Below are 18,060 nucleotides of genomic sequence, written 5' to 3'. Positions count from 1 at the left end.
TATCGTCCGTTTGGTGTTATCCTCCTCCTTATTCTCATAATTAACATCCACAAACATACGATCACCAGGGTGAACATATTCCATGATGCAAAAGTCACTCATTTTTGTGCAAGGGTGTTTTTCAGATGCCCGTTACTAATTTGAAACCAAAATAAACTCCCCCAGGTGGAACTCTCATCAAAATGAGATGTACGTATATTTTTCCCAAATATTCTTATATATTCCATTTTTAATATCTCTGCACCGTATTTTTATGACCAAGTGTATACCTCTACAATATGAAAATACTGTACTGAAATACTATTATATATTTTTTTTAATAACCCTGTCTATGAGCTGTTGCTAGGGACAAACATATCTCGTTGGACACAATCTGGCATCATATACTGTATATGAACCTGTGTTCGCCCCTCCCTTTTGTTATTTACTTTATTCGGTGGATTCACATCCATTTTTTTTAATTTCAGTATAATTTATCTTTAAGTCTCCTCATTCTCCACCACTAGATTACCAGGCTTAACGTCTTCTGTGGTGCTACCTGCAGTCTAATTTTTGGCAAGGGTGTCTATGATGCCCATAGTATATTTTTAAAAAATGTATCCCCCTTGGGGAAATGTTTGTCAGTCCATGCACTAAGTGTGTGGGCATTACAAGTCTAGGAGATCCGCTTCTTTAAATTGGGCCTAGTTTTTAATGAAGCCTTCCTCCACCTCTCATCATTTTCCATCACTAGATCACTAGGGTTTACGTGTTCCGTGCTGCTACAGACAGTCAATTTTTTGGCAAAGGTGTCTGTGATCCCAATTAAATGTTTTTTTAAATGTCAGCCCATACATTTAGTGCATGGGCACTACAAGTCTAGAAGACCCGCTCCTTTAAATTGGGTCTAGTTTTTAATGAGGCCTTCAGCAATGTCTCCTCATTCTCCACCATTAGATCACCATTCACCACGCCTAACGTGTTCGGTGCTGCTATAGGCAGTCCAATATTTGGCAACAGTGTCTTTGATGCCTGTTATGATTAGGTAATTCAGTACCACAATGGACATAGAAGTCAGAGCACATACAGTGACCTGACAATAACCCAAAAACATAGAACGAGCTCTGAGACGTGGGAACTCTGCTGACCGCAATCCCTAATCCTCTCCAACCACACTAAAGGCAGCCGTGGATTGCGCCTAACGCTCCCTATGCAACTCGGCACAGCCTGAGAAACTAGCTAGCCTGAAGATAGAAAATAAGCCTACCTTGCCTCAGAGAAATACCCCAAAGGAAAAGGCAGCCCCCCACATATAATGACTGTGAGTAAGATGAAAAGACAAACGCAGAGATGAAATAGATTTAGCAAAGTGAGGCCCGACTTTCTGAACAGAGCGAGGATAGGAAAGGTAACTTTGCGGTCAACACAAAACCCTACAAACAACCACGCAAAGGGGGCAAAAAGACCCTCCGTACCGACTAACGGTACGGAGGTACACCCTCTGCGTCCCAGAGCTTCCAGCAAGCAAGGAAAAACCAAATAAGCAAGCTGGACAGAAAAAACAGCCAACAAAAATAACAAAAGCGGAACTTAGCTATGCAGAGCAGCAGGCCACAGGAACGATCCAGGAGGAAGCAAGTCCAATACTAGAACATTGACTGGAAGCCAGGATCAAAGCACTAGGTGGAGTTAAATAGAGCAGCACCTAACGACTTCACCACATCACCTGCAGGGTGCAGGGGTGCATTCGTGCACTGTTATTCGTGTATTTTTTATTCAAAGTACTTTTTTTTCTAAGTACTCGGCAGTTATAACATGGCAGTTAGACAGGGCAGGAGACAGGTAAGAAAAATTAAATCTAATCCATATTCACTTGAAACAGCACAAATACTCACCATATTTATTTGTATAATCTATATTCTGGCTGCTGCATTCACTCACATTCACCGCCCTCGCATTAACTCTCTACACTCCATCCATATCGGCCCCTCTGTCCTTGCCTCTCCTATGTATAGCACTCATGCTCTATTCACATTGCTTAACAGCACAGATTCATTCAGTCCCAACATCCAACACAAGAGACGCTCTCACAAATCACTTAACCATCTGCTCACTCTTTCGATCCTCCTTCTCCTAGTCGCTGGAGACATATCTCCAAACCCCGGCCCCCCATGTTATAGCCAGTCAAACCTCCCAATTGCTACACCCAGAAACCCCTCTAACCTTATTAATATTCCCTGCATGCCTGCTGTCTCTTTCAATTGTGCCCTTTGGAATTCTCGCTCTGTGTGTAATAAACTCTCCTTCATTCATGACTTCTTCCTTTCTAATTCTCTTAATCTCCTGGCTCTTACTGAAACCTGGATCCAGCAGTCAGACACCACCGCTGCTGCTGCTCTTTCATATGGTGGACTACACTTTTCTCATACCCCAAGATCAGACAACAGAGCAGGTGGAGGCGTTGGTCTGCTCCTTTCACCCAAATGTACTTTCCAAGTTATCCCCCAAGTACCCTCACTTGTCTTCCCTTCCTTTGAGGTCCATGTGGTCAGACTCTACGTCCCCTTCTCCATGCGAGTGGCGGTGGTGTATCGTCCTCCCGGCCCCTCTCATCAGTTCCTGGATCACTTTGCCACCTGGCTTCCACACTTTCTCTCCTGTGACACCCCCACCCTTATCATGGGTGATTTCAACATCCCCATTGCCTCTCCCCTCTCCCCATCTGCTTCTCACCTTTTATCTCTATCCTCCTCTTTTGGCCTCTCGCAGCATACTAACTCTCCAACACATGAAGATGGAAACTCCCTTGACTTGGTCTTCTCCCGACTTTGCTCAGTGGATGACTTCACAAACTCCCCTCTCCCGCTCTCTGACCACAACCTTCTTTCATTCTCTATCAAGAACTGCCATCCCGCTCAGGTCACCCCCACTTTCCACACCTATAGAAACATACAGGCCATTAACACCCAGAAACTTATGATGAACTTGCAGTCCTCATTGGCCCCTATTTCCTCCATCTCATGTCCTGATTCTGCATTGAAGCATTACAATGAAACCCTGCAAAGTGCTCTGGATGAAGCTGCTCCTCCTATACATAAAACAACTCGGCACAGACGGCAACAACCGTGGCACACGCTGCAAACACGTTTCCTGCAGCGGTGCTCCAGGTGCGCAGAACGTCTGTGGAGAAAATCTAATCTACCCGAAGATTTCATCCATTATAAGTTCATGCTAAAGACATACAATTCTGCCCTTCACCTCTCCAAACAAACCTACTTCAACACCCTCATCACCTCCCTGTCCAATAACCCTAAACGTCTCTTTGACACGTTCCAGTCCCTACTCAACCCAAGAGAGCAGGCCCCAACCACGGATCTCCGTGCTGACGATCTGGCCAATTACTTCAAAGAAAAAATTGACCACATTCGACAGGAAATCATCTCCCAATCTCTTCATACCATGCACTGTCCTCCCTCCCCCACTGCATCTAGTTCACTCTCTGACTTTGAAGCAGTTACAGAAGAAGTAAGCAGGCTCCTTGCATCTTCGCGCCCGACCACTTGCACCAGTGACCCCATTCCGTCACATCTCCTCCAGTCCCTTTCCCCGGCTATCACCTCTCACCTAACAAAAATATTCAACCTTTCCCTCACTTCTGGTATTTTTCCCTCCTCATTTAAGCATGCCATCATACATCCATTACTTAAAAAACCATCCCTCGATCAAAACTGTGCCGCTAATTATAGACCTGTCTCTAATCTTCCCTTCATCTCTAAACTCCTCGAACGCCTGGTCCACTCCCGTCTTACCCGCTATCTCTCAGATAACTCTCTTCTCGACCCTCTTCAATCTGGCTTCCGCTCTTTACACTCTACTGAAACTGCCCTCATTAAAGTCTCTAATGACCTACTAACAGCTAAATCTAATGGTCACTACTCCATGCTAATTCTCTTGGATCTCTCTGCAGCATTTGACACTGTGGATCATCAGCTCCTCCTCACTATGCTCCGCTCCATCGGCCTCAAGGACACCGTTCTCTCCTGGTTCTCCTCCTATCTCTCTGACCGATCCTTCACTGTATGTTTTGCTGGTTCCTCCTCCTCTCACCTTCCCCTTACTGTTGGGGTTCCTCAAGGATCAGTCCTAGGCCCCCTACTCTTCTCGTTGTATACTGCCCCTATTGGACAAACAATCAGTAGATTTGGTTTCCAGTACCATCTCTATGCTGACGACACCCAATTATACACTTCTGCTCCCGATATCACACCGACCTTTTTAGAAAACACCAGTGATTGTCTTACCGCTGTCTCTAACATCATGTCCTCCCTCTATCTGAAACTAAACCTGTCAAAAACTGAACTCCTCGTGTTTTCTCCCTCTACTAACCTACCTTTGCCTGACATTGCCATCTCCGTGTGCGGTTCCACCATTACTCCAAAGCAACATGCACGCTGCCTTGGGGTCATCCTTGATTCTGACCTTTCATTCACCCCTACATCCGATCACTGGCTCGCTCTTCTTACCTGCATCTCAAAAACATTTCTAGAATTCGCCCTTTTCTTAATTTCGACTCTGCAAAAACTCTGACTGTTTCACTTATTCATTCTCGTCTGGACTATTGTAACTCTCTACTAATCGGTCTCCCTCTTGCAAAACTCTCCCCGCTCCAATCTGTCCTGAATGCTGCAGCCAGGATCATATTCCTCACCAACCGTTACACCGATGCCTCTACCCTGTGCCAGTCATTACACTGGCTACCCATCCACTCCAGAATCCAGTACAAAACTACTACCCTCATCCACAAAGCACTCCATGGCTCAGCACCACCTTACATCTCCTCCCTGGTATCAGTCTACCACCCTACCCGTGCCCTCCGCTCCGCTAATGACCTCAGGTTAGCATCCTCAATAATCAGAACCTCCCACTCCCGTCTCCAAGACTTTACACGTGCTGCGCCGATTCTGTGGAATGCACTACCTAGGTTAATACGATTAATCCCCAATCCCCACAGTTTTAAGCGTGCCCTAAAAACTCATTTGTTCAGACTGGCCTACCGCCTCAATGCATTAACCTAACGATCCCTGTGTGGCCTATTTATAATAAAAAAAAAAAAAAGTTCCTCGCATCATGTTCTCATACACTTTATGCAGTATTAGCCCTCTGTGTCTGTACTGCTACATACTTAGGCAGGTAACTGGTTCATGCAGCTTTACATGAACACCTGAGCCTTACACTATGGCCGGTCCGAATAACTAAAGCAATTGTTACCATCCACCTTTCGTGTCTCCCCTTTTCCTCATAGTTTGTAAGCTTGCGAGCAGGGCCCTCACTCCTCCTGGTATCTGTTTTGAACTGTATTTCTGTTATGCTGTAATGTTTATTGTCTGTACAAGTCCTCTCTATAATTTGTAAAGCGCTGCGGAATATGTTGGCGCTATATAAATAAAATTATTATTATTATTATATTATTATCACCTGAGGAAGGAAACTCAGAAGCCGCAGTACCACTTTCCTCCACCAACGGAAGCTCATAGAGAGAATCAGCCGAAGTACCACTTGTGACCACAGGAGGGAGCTCTGCCACAGAATTCACAACAGTACCCCCCCCTTGAGGAGGGGTCACCGAACCCTCACCAGAGCCCCCAGGACGACCAGGATGAGCCATATGAAAGGCACGAACAAGATCGGGAGCATGGACATCAGAGGCAAAGACCCAGGAATTATCTTCCTGAGCATAACCCTTCCACTTAACCAGATACTGGAGTTTCCGTCTTGAAACACGAGAATCCAAAATCTTCTCCACAATATACTCCAACTCCCCCTCCACCAAAACCGGAGCAGGAGGATCAACAGATGGAACCATAGGTGCCAAGTATCTCCGCAACAATGACCTATGGAATACGTTATGGATGGAAAAAGAATCTGGAAGGGTCAAACGAAAAGACACAGGATTAAGAACCTCAGAAATCCTATACGGACCAATGAAATGAGGTTTAAACTTAGGAGAGGAAAACTTCATAGGAATATGACGAGAAGACAACCAAACCAAATCCCCAACACGAAGTCGGGGACCCACACAGCGTCTGCGATTAGTGAAACGTTGAGCCTTCTCCTGGGACAAGGTCAAATTGTCCACTACATGAGTCCAAATCTGCTGCAACCTGTCCACCACAGTATCCACACCAGGACAGTCCGAAGACTCAACCTGCCCTGAAGAGAAACGAGGATGGAACCCAGAGTTGCAGAAAAACGGCGAAACCAAGATAGCCGAGCTGGCCTGATTATTAAGGGCGAACTCAGCCAAAGGCAAAAAGGACACCCAGTCATCCTGATCAGCAGAAACAAAGCATCTCAGATATGTTTCCAAGGTCTGATTGGTTCGTTCGGTCTGGCCATTGGTCTGAGGATGGAAAGCCGAGGAAAAAGACCAGTCAATGCCCATCCTAGCACAAAAAGCTCGCCAAAACCTCGAAACAAACTGGGAACCTCTGTCAGAAACGATATTCTCTGGAATGCCATGTAAACGAACCACATGCTGGAAGAACAATGGCACCAAATCAGAGGAGGAAGGTAATTTAGACAAGGGTACCAAATGGACCATCTTAGAGAAGCGATCACAAACCACCCAAATGACTGACATCTTTTGAGAGACGGGAAGATCTGAAATAAAATCCATAGAGATATGTGTCCAAGGCCTCTTCGGGACCGGCAAGGGCAAAAGCAACCCACTGGCACGAGAACAGCAGGGTTTAGCCCGAGCACAAATCCCACAGGACTGCACAAAAGAACGCACATCCCGTGACAGAGATGGCCACCAAAAGGATCTAGCCACTAACTCTCTGGTACCAAAGATTCCAGGATGACCAGCCAACACCGAACAATGAACCTCAGAGATAACTTTATTCGTCCACCTATCAGGGACAAACAGTTTCTCCGCTGGGCAACGATCAGGTTTATTAGCCTGAAATTTTTGCAGCACCCGCCGCAAATCAGGGGAGATGGCAGACACAATTACTCCCTCTTTGAGAATACCCGCCGGCTCAGATAAACCCGGAGAGTCGGGCACAAAACTCCTAGACAGGGCATCCGCCTTCACATTTTTAGAGCCCGGAAGGTACGAAACCACAAAGTCAAAGCGGGCAAAAAACAGCGACCAACGAGCCTGTCTAGGATTCAACCGCTTGGCAGACTCGAGATAAGTCAAGTTCTTATGATCAGTCAAGACCACCACGCGATGCTTAGCTCCTTCAAGCCAATGACGCCACTCCTCGAATGCCCACTTCATGGCCAGCAACTCTCGATTGCCAACATCATAATTTCGCTCAGCAGGCGAAAACTTCCTGGAAAAGAAGGCGCATGGTTTCATCACCGAGCAATCAGAACTTCTCTGCGACAAAACAGCCCCCGCTCCAATCTCAGAAGCATCAACCTCGACCTGGAATGGAAGCGAAACATCTGGTTGACACAACACAGGGGCAGAAGAAAAATGACGCTTCAACTCTTGAAAAGCTTCCACAGCAGCAGAAGACCAATTGACCACATCAGCACCCTTCTTGGTCAAATCGGTCAATGGTTTAGCAATACTAGAAAAATTGCAGATGAAGCGACGATAAAAATTAGCAAAGCCCAGGAACTTTTGCAGACTTTTCAGAGATGTCGGCTGAGTCCAATCATGGATGGCTTGGACCTTAACAGGGTCCATCTCAATAGTAGAAGGGGAAAAAATGAACCCCAAAAATGAAATCTTCTGAACACCAAAGAGACACTTTGATCCCTTCACAAACAAAGAATTAGCACGCAGGACCTGAAACACCGTTCTGACCTGCTTCACATGAGATTCCCAATCATCCGAGAAGACCAAAATATCATCCAAGTATACAATCAGGAATTTATCCAGGTACTCTCGGAAGATGTCATGCATAAAGGACTGAAACACTGATGGAGCATTGGCAAGTCCGAATGGCATTACTAGGTACTCAAAATGGCCCTCGGTCGTATTAAATGCAGTTTTCCATTCATCGCCTCGCTTAATACGCACAAGATTATACGCACCACGAAGATCTATCTTGGTGAACCAACTAGCTCCCTTAATCCGAGCAAACAAATCAGATAACAGCGGCAAGGGGTACTGAAATTTAACCGTGATCTTATTTAGAAGGCGGTAATCTATACAAGGTCTCAGCGAACCATCCTTCTTGGCCACAAAAAAGAACCCCGCTCCTAATGGCGACGATGACGGGCGAATGTGCCCCTTCTCCAAGGACTCCTTCACGTAACTCCGCATAGCGGCGTGCTCAGGCACAGATAAATTAAACAGTCGACCTTTTGGGAATTTACTACCAGGAATCAAATCGATAGCACAATCACAATCCCTATGCGGAGGTAGGGTATCGGACTTGGGCTCATCAAATACATCCCGGTAATCAGACAAGAACTCTGGGACCTCAGAAGGGGTGGATGACGAAATAGACAGAAATGGGACTTCAGCATGTACCCCCTGACAACCCCAGCTGGACACAGACATGGATTTCCAATCTAATACTGGATTATGGACTTGTAGCCATGGCAACCCCAACACGACCACATCATGCAGATTATGTAACACCAGAAAGCGAATAACCTCCTGATGTGCAGGAGCCATGCACATGGTCAGCTGGGTCCAGTACTGAGGCTTATTCTTGGCCAAAGGCGTAGCATCAATTCCTCTCAATGGAATAGGACACTGCAAGGGCTCCAAGAAAAACCCACATCGCCTAGCATACTCCAAGTCCATCAAATTCAGGGCAGCGCCTGAATCCACAAATGCCATGACAGAATAAGATGACAAAGAGCAGATCAAGGTAACGGACAAAAGAAATTTTGACTGTACCGTACCAATGGTGGCAGACCTAGCGAACCACTTAGTGCGCTTAGGACAATCAGAGATAGCATGAGTGGAATCACCACAGTAGAAACACAGCCCATTCTGATGTCTGTGTTCTTGCCGTTCAACTCTGGTCAAAGTCCTATCGCACTGCATAGCCTCATGTTTATGCTCAGATAATACCGCCAAATGGTGCACAGATTTACGCTCACGCAAGCGTCGACCGATCTGAATGGCCAAAGACATAGACTCATTCAGACCAGCAGGCATAGGAAATCCCACCATGACATCCTTAAGGGCTTCAGAGAGACCCTTTCTGAAAATAGCTGCGAGCGCACCTTCATTCCATTGAGTGAGTACGGACCACTTTCTAAATTTCTGACAATATACCTCTATCTCATCCTGACCCTGACACAGAGCCAGCAAATTTTTCTCTGCCTGATCCACTGAATTAGGTTCATCGTACAGCAATCCGAGCGCCAGGAAAAACGCATCAATATTACACAATGCAGGATCTCCTGGCGCAAGAGAAAAAGCCCAGTCCTGAGGGTCGCCACGTAAAAAAGAAATTATGATCCTAACTTGTTGAACTGGGTCACCAGAGGAGCGAGGTTTCAAAGCCAGAAATAGTTTACAATTATTTTTGAAACTCAGAAATTTAGTTCTATCTCCAAAAAACAAATCAGGAATAGGAATTCTTGGTTCCAACATAGAATTCTGAACCACAAAGTCTTGAATATTTTGTACTCTTGCCGTGAGCTGATCCACACATGAAGACAGACCTTTAATGTCCATCGCTACACCTGTGTCCTGAACCACCCAAATGTCTAGGGGAAAAAAAAGGCAAAACACAGTGCAGAGAAAAAGAAATGGTCTCAGAACTTCTTTTTTCCCTCTATTGAGAATCATTAGTACTTATGGCTTCCAGTACTGTTATGATTAGGTAATTCAGTACCACAATGGACATAGAAGTCAAAGCACATACAGTGACCTGACAATAACCCAAAAACATAGAACGAGCTCTGAAACGTGGGAACTCTGCTGACCGCAATCCCTAATCCTCTCCAACCACACTAAAGGCAGCCGTGGATTGCGCCTAACGCTCCCTATGCAACTCGGCACAGCCTGAGAAACTAGCTAGCCTGAAGATAGAAAATAAGCCTACCTTGCCTCAGAGAAATACCCCAAAGGAAAAGGCAGCCCCCCACATATAATGACTGTGAGTAAGATGAAAAGACAAACGCAGAGATGAAATAGATTTAGCAAAGTGAGGCCCGACTTTCTGAACAGAGCGAGGATAGAAAAGGTAACTTTGCGGTCAACACAAAACCCTACAAACAACCACGCAAAGGGGGCAAAAAGACCCTCCGCACCGACTAACGGTACGGAGGTACACCCTCTGCGTCCCAGAGCTTCCAGCAAGCAAGAAAAAACCAAATAAGCAAGCTGGACAGAAAAAACAGCAAACAAAAATAACAAAAGCGGAACTTAGCTATGCAGAGCAGCAGGCCACAGGAACGATCCAGGAGGAAGCAAGTCCAATACTAGAACATTGACTGAAAGCCAGGATCAAAGCACTAGGTGGAGTTAAATAGAGCAGCACCTAACGACTTCACCACATCACCTGAGGAAGGAAACTCAGAAGCCGCAGTACCACTTTCCTCCACCAACAGAAGCTCATAGAGAGAATCAGCCGAAGTACCACTTGTGACCACAGGAGGGAGCTCTGCCACAGAATTCACAACAGATGCCCATAGTATATTTTTTTAAATGGAAAATGTTTGTCAGCCCATGCACTTAGTGTATGGGCATCACAAGTCTAGGAGACACGCTCCTTTAAATTGGGACTAGTTTTTAATGAGGCCTTACTCCACCTCTCATCATTTTCCATCACTAGATCACCAGAGTTCATGTGTTCCGTGCTGGTACTGACAGTCAATTTTTTGGCAAGAGTGTCTGAGATACCCATTAAATATTTTTTTTAATATTTACCCCCATTGGGGAAATGTTTGTCAGCCCAAACACTTAGTATCCTTTGTAATGGGACAGTTTTTTTTAATGAGGCCCTCCTCCATGTTTCTTCCAATGGGGACTGGGGTACGTGCAAATTTGAGTCAAGGCAGCCATTGCATTCAATGCATAAGAAAACAGTAGAAGAATGTGAAGTGTGCTTTCCTGTAGCCATCCAGTACCTGGGTTCAAAGGCTTATTTGGGTGCATATGACTTGATAGCAGGGCTGGCCTTGCAGGTAATACATGAGAAAACAGTATGGTAGGACCAACTGAAGAATGTGAAGTGGGTTTTCCTTTAGCCATCCAGTACCTGGGTTCAAAGGCTTATTGGGTTGCAAATAACTTGATAGCAGGGCAGGCCTTGCATTCAATGCAACATTTTTTCAGGAAACTTTCCTGTACCTCTTGTGAAAGGGGTATTGGGGTGTGTTTGTAATTGTTGGCAGCCAAGCCACTCACTTCATAGGCAATAACTGCATAGGAGACCCACAATTTAATAATGGCCCTTTAAGAATATTAATGCCGCCTGATGCCCCTCTAAAAATAGGCTTTGAGACTTTAAGACTGAGTCCCTCTTTCATTTTGGTGTGGGGTTATTTATTTTGCCTTATATGCAAGTCATTACCCTGGAAAGCATGTACCTTAACATATTTCCCAACAAAATCCATTTTGGTTTAGTTTTTGTATGTTTTTTGGTGCACCTGTAAAAATGGCATGAAACTCTGACAACATTGCTTACAGATGTGACCTTGGTGTCAGAAATGCTTCCAGGGGCGATCCCCATGATGTTCCAATGTCATTTCAGCAGTGTTTCCATCATTTCCGGCCTTTTTTAGACATTAAAGGACCCCAGGGGGGATCACGGTAAAAATACTCGGGTCTCCCATAGACTTACATTGGGCTCGTTACTCGGGTCGAGTACCCGAATATTCCAATTTGCTAGACCCGAGCAACAAGCACCCGAGCATTTTAGTGCTCGCTCATCCCTAATTAACTCAGATCTAGGCAAATAGCTGCTGCTCACAAGTCATAGCTCCAGTGCTGGACTCTTCTCCTTTCATGTATTTTCACTTCCCATACATTGCTGTGGTTTAAATAAAGTTTCACCAGTTGTGCACTGAATTTCAGTATCCACAAAGAAATATGATTTGCACACTGTAAAGTTCAGAAGGGTAGGTGTCGGCTGGACATCCAAAATACAATATTAAAGAGAAAAACAGCCACACTCAAGTCTTTTCGTTTTTGTAGAAAGTTTAGTAGCTTTTATTCATGTGTACAAGCACCACCAAATAATTTCCAATAAAAGGGTGATTGCGGACAACAAAGTTAACGTTTCGACCAGGCACGGTCTTTCTCAGAACCTCACTGTAAAACAATTATACCGTATGAGTGTGCTGTACATATATACATGTGTTAAAATCCACGTAAACAAGTGAAATACATACATACATAACTTCCAGTCAAAAATATACAGAAATTGTACACAGCTCTCGACACATTAGATATGGATTCATCCAGATCCAAGAGAGGTATATCACGAGATTAACATGAGCAAATAAAAGTCCCATAAGTGCAGGTTTAGAGCAAGGACCATTACAAAGTACGCACCTATATTGAAACAGAATTAAAAACTAGGCACAAACAGGTAAAACAGATCAAGCCGCCATTATAGTGTACTGATCTTTTGTAAGGGGGGTGAATAGGAAAAGGAGATGTATGGGGGAGAGTCCCAGAAGACTAGAGGGAAAAAAGGAAAGGTCATGGGTGAGTATACGGTCAATAAAAATTAACCTGCAAGGGCAAGGGTGATGAGATGTTGTGAGCAAGTCAACTTAAATTAAGTAAAATTACCAGCTCCAGGCAGAGTTCAAGGGTAGGATGTCCATCTCATTGGTGATGCAGTGACTAATGCGGTACATATTTGCGCTTTAAATAGGGTGCTAGTGCAGCAATATCCGGCGCACATCGGCGCGCTGCTCCTGGGATCTGAAATTGAGGCTTGAGCCGCAGTAATGCGCATGCATCATCACGGCGCCTGCGCAAAGAGTGCTGGGGCTGAAGACATGTATTGTGGCTGCGTGGCAAACAGAAGACTCGGCGCATGCGTGATGTGTTCCAGGCGACAGGGCTATAGAGCGCTTGCGCAGGAGTCCGTCCTGGGCGTTTCTAATGATGGGTGTATAACAATGCCAGCGGCCAAGTTGTATATTAGTAATGTTGGAGAGTAGCACAAGGTTATACCCGTAAAATGGAGGGGGAAGGGAAAATAAGACCAAAGAGGAAGGACTACAGAAAAAAAGAAAAAATAAAGATAAAAAATTAGAAATAAAATTGCATAGCAAATTAAGTGATAAGAAAAATGGAGAAAATGACCATAAAAAACAAGACATGGTATATTAAGGGTAGACTCCAGTTACACTGCTGATGTGGAGGTAAAGCAGTTAAATCGAGAATTCAAAAATAATAGAGGCTAAATAAGATGAAAATAATAATAATAACAGGTGAAATGAATGAAAATAGTAGGATAATTCAACATAAACCAAAACAAAAATCAAAAATTTCAGTGACATACTCACCTGAAGCTTTTAAGCTAGACACCCAAGCATTTCTAATGTGCAGTAGTGTGAGCTAGTTGTACACTAGGTTTTTGTCAAATTTCACTAGCTGCTCCTCCTAGTGTTTAAAAGTGGAAATGCCAAACGTTTTAAAACTATTTTTCATATTTTACTAAATTATAAACAAATGATAATATTTTTTAAGAAAATGTAAACATTAATTCTTTACATTTTTTTCAATCGCTGGAAAAAGATTTTTTTGGATGGCACATTCCCTTTAAGTGAGATTTGCCTTCAGTTACCTTGCGCCTAGGAGTTTGTCTCCCTAGTTCTCTCAGCTGACAATCAACTCAGTAAACTCCTCATTCAGAATTTACTTCCTAGCTCACATCTGCAACTAACCCTTCATCTACTGTAGGGCTATGTGGACACGTTGCGGATTTTTGCCACGTTTTTTCGCTGCAAAAACGCATACACAACCAATTGAATTCAATAGGATTCTGCAATGCTTTGCTAATGCTGCGTATTTTTCCGTGGCGGAATCGCAGCATGCTCATTCTTTGTGCGAAATGGCGGCGATTCCGCACACATAGGAATGCATTGATCCTCTTACTTTCCGCATGGGGCTATGCCCACCATGCGCAAAGTATTCGGATCATGTGTGGATGGTACCCAGAGTGGAGGAGAGGAGGCTCTCCTCCAGGCCCTTAAAAAAGAATTAAAACAAAAAATAGTTATATACTCACCTTCTGGCAGCCCCCGGATCCAGCCCAGGCCTTAGCTATATTCCTGGCAGCTCCCTTTCCCAGTGATGCCTTGTAACAATGACCTGTGATGACGTAGCAGTCTCATGTGATGCTACGTCATCTGGGGTCATTGTCGCAAGGCATCGCTGGGAACAGGAGTTGCCGGGAGCATCGCGAGGATCGGGAAGGCTGCGGGGGCTGCCGGAAGGTGAGAATATCACGATTTTTTATTTTTTTAATTATTTTTAACATTATATCTTTTTACTATTGATGCTGCATAGGGTCAGTAGCGTGGGTCAGTGGGGACCGACGCTATTTTAAGGGGTCTTCTGGGGTGATGTTATAGCAGCTAGATGGTATAACTTCCCACAGGTGAAGATTAGCCTCATGGCTCCCGGTGTGTAGATGGAAGATGGTGAATGGCACAGTAAAGAATGAGGACACAGGGTTGCAGTCTCTTTACCTTGTTTACTGTCGACTTCAGGCAGCCACAGTCCAGGGCACCAGATCACAGGGCAGGCAGGGTCCGGCCAGCTTGGAGGCAAGTTAGGAGTCCCCTTATCCAGGTAGAAATCAAAGCCTTCCATGGTGTTGTAGTCCCTTACTGCCTATGGCTTCAGATAAGGTCCTCATACATGTTCTCTCTCTCTCTGTCCCCTATATAGGATAGGACATAACCAGTATGACTGGTGACTTGATTCTGTTTATAGGGACTCTAGCACACCCCGGACTCTAAAGTTGTCACCGTGTCTCCTGAGTATTAAGGCGGACAGGTAACGTGAAGTTCAGCAGTCCTGCCGTCTCTGCTGTAAGTTGTGGAGTGCCTTACAACCTTTGGTAGTCCGGCTACCGGTCTCTGTGCCTCTGATGGAGGCAGCCTGCTCGGGGCTGGTCTCCCCCTGGTATCTTCTCCTGTGCTTTGCTCTCATGCACGTTCCCTGCAATCAATTCGGCTTTCTGTATATCTCTTTCCAGGAACTGCTGCACTCGGCTACACAACTCCGTAAACCGTCAAAGCTCCGTAAACCCTCTTCTGCCTCAGACTTATCCAGTCTGTCTCCTGGCAAGAACTGTTCTGATCTTTCCCTCCTAAACTACCATATACTGTATATGGGGAGTCACCTAGTAAATAGGATCAAAAGCTCCCCCTGGTGGCCTGGAGTGTGAATGTGTTGCATGCTTGTGTTACCTGGTTACCGTTATCCCTTCTTGCCTCCAAACGTAACATCACTCTCCCCGTGAGGAAAGCAATGCTACTGTGATGACCAGGACCCTGGGGCGCCACATTTCCATATATTGACAATTGTATAGGGTATTAATTATAGCCTGAGTTACTTTAAAACATCATCTGATAGATACCGTACACTACAATTGTATTCCCATTGAATTAGCATTTTATCTATTTACCAATCTAGCCACAGTATTTGGTTTATAAATATTTGATGTGATTAATGGTTAAAATGGATGCTGTGTATACTGTACCTATTTTAATGGATGATATACTACCTGTATTGCATTGAAGTGCAACTTTTTTATTCTTGATACTGACTTATACCTGTCTGGGTGTGGGTGCTGTTGTGAATTCCGCTCTTGGGCTCCCTCCGGTGGTTGTAAGTGGCACTTTTGTGAGTTATGCTCTTGGGCTCCCTCCGGTGGTTTTAAGTGGAATGGCTGCTGCTTGGATTTAGCAGTCAGCAGCTGCTTCCACTGATTGTCTATTCTGCTCGGCTATTTAGCCTGGCTCTTTCCTTCAGCTTGTGCCACTTGTCTATGGTTCCTGGTTGGATTCACATCTCTTTGAATTTCCCTGTTATCCTGACCAGTTCAGCAAAGCTAAGTCCTTGCTTGCTCTTTTCTGTCCACAGGTTGTGGACTTATCCGTTCTGTGCTTTCTATGTTTGTCCAGCTTGTCTATATGAATTAATTCTGTGTAGCTGGAAGCTCTGGGAAGCAGATGTACCCTCCACACCTTTAGTCAGGTGTGGAGATTTTTGTAAACTCTGTGTGGATTTTTTGTAGTGTTTTATACTGACCGCACAGTATTCCATCCTGTCCTATCTATCTAGCTAGACTGGCCTCCTGTGCTGATCCTGGTTTCATTCTGTGTATGTCTTTTCCCTCTCCACTCACAGTCATTACTTGTGGGGGGCTATCTATCCTTTGGGGATTTTCTCTCAGGCTAGATAGTTTTCCTGTTTCTATCTTTAGGGGTAGTTAGTTCTCAGGCTGTGACGAGGTGCCTAGGGAGTGACAGGAGCATCCCACGGCTACTTCTAGTGTTGTGTTGAGCTTAGGGACTGCGGTCAGTACAGGTACCACTTCCTTCAGAGCTCGTCCCATGTTGCTCCTAAACCACCAGATCATAACAGTACAAGTGGCCAAAAATGAACTAAATGCATCCAAAAGAAGGAAAAAATTCTGAGCCATTTTTTTTTCTGTGCTCTGTTCTGTCTTTTTTTGCCTCTTGATCTCTGGGTGGTTCAGGATTTATGCTCTGGCATGGATGTTCAGGGTTTGTTTTCTCGTGTGGATCAACTTGCTGCAAGAGTACAGAGTATCCAAGATTATGTTGTCCAGACTCCGGCTTTGGAGCCTAGAATTCCTACTCCTGATTTGTTTTTTGGGGACAGATCCAAGTTTTTGAACTTTAAAAATAACTGCAAATTGTTTTTTGCTTTGAAACCCCGTTCTTCTGGTAATCCCATTCAGCAAGTTAAAATCATCATATCCTTGCTGCGTGGTGACCCTCAGGACTGGGCATTCTCCCTTGAATCAGGGGATCCGGCATTGCTGAATGTAGACGCATTTTTTCAAGCGCTCGGATTATTGTATGACGAACCTAATTCTGTGGATCATGCAGAAAAAACCCTGTTGGCCTTGTGTCAAGGTCAGGAAGCGGCAGAATTATACTGCCAGAAATTTAGAAAATGGTCTGTGCTCACTAAATGGAATGAGGAGGCTCTGGCTGCTATTTTCAGAAAAGGTCTTTCTGAAGCCCTTAAAGATGTTATGCTGGGCTTCCCTACGCCTACTGGTTTGAGAGAATCTATGTTTCTAGCCATTCAGATTGATCGGCGTCTGCGCGAGCGCAAAGCTATGCACCATATGGCAGTGTCCTCTGAGCAGAGTCCTGTACCTATGCAATGTGATAGGATTTTGACTAGAACAGAACGGCAGGAATTCAGACGTCAGAATAGGCTGTGTTTTTACTGTGGTGATTCTGCTCATGTTATTTCTGATTGCCCTAAACGTACTAGGAGGGTCGCTAGGTCTGTTACCATTAGTACTGTACAGCCTAAATTTCTTTTATCTGTGACCCTGATTTGCTCGTTGTCGTCCTTTTCTGTCATGGCATTTGTGGATTCAGGCGCTGCCCTGAACTTAATGGACTTAGAATTCACCAGGCGCTGTGGTTTTTCCTTGCAGCCTTTGCAGAGCCCTATTCCTTTGAGGGGCATTGATGCTACACCATTGGCCAAGGATAAACCTCAGTACTGGACGCAGATGACCATGTACATGGCTCCTGCACATCAGGAAAATTGCCGTTTTCTGGTGTTGCATAACCTGCATGATGTTGTTGTACTGGGTTTTCCATGGTTACAGGAACATAATCCGGTGCTGGATTGGAAAACTTTGTCTGTGACTAGTTGGGGTTGTCAAGGGGTACATAGTGACATTCCTTTGATGTCAATTTCCTCTTCCCCCTCTTCTGAGGTCCCTGAGTTTTTGTCGGATTTCCAGGATGTATTTGATGAGCCCAAGTCCAGTTCCCTGTTATGGCTGGCAATCAGGCAACACAGCGTGCAGTAATCAGCGCACATACAGAGATCTGGCAATAACCAAAAACAATAGGACGAGCTCTGAGACGTGGAATCTCTGTAGACTGCAGTACCTGATCTATCCT

The sequence above is a fragment of the Ranitomeya imitator genome, chromosome 1 (genome assembly GCF_032444005.1).
Source record: "Ranitomeya imitator isolate aRanImi1 chromosome 1, aRanImi1.pri, whole genome shotgun sequence".
In the NCBI taxonomy this organism is placed as follows: Eukaryota; Metazoa; Chordata; class Amphibia; order Anura; family Dendrobatidae; genus Ranitomeya; species Ranitomeya imitator.
Note: the sequence above shows the minus strand (reverse complement) of the source record.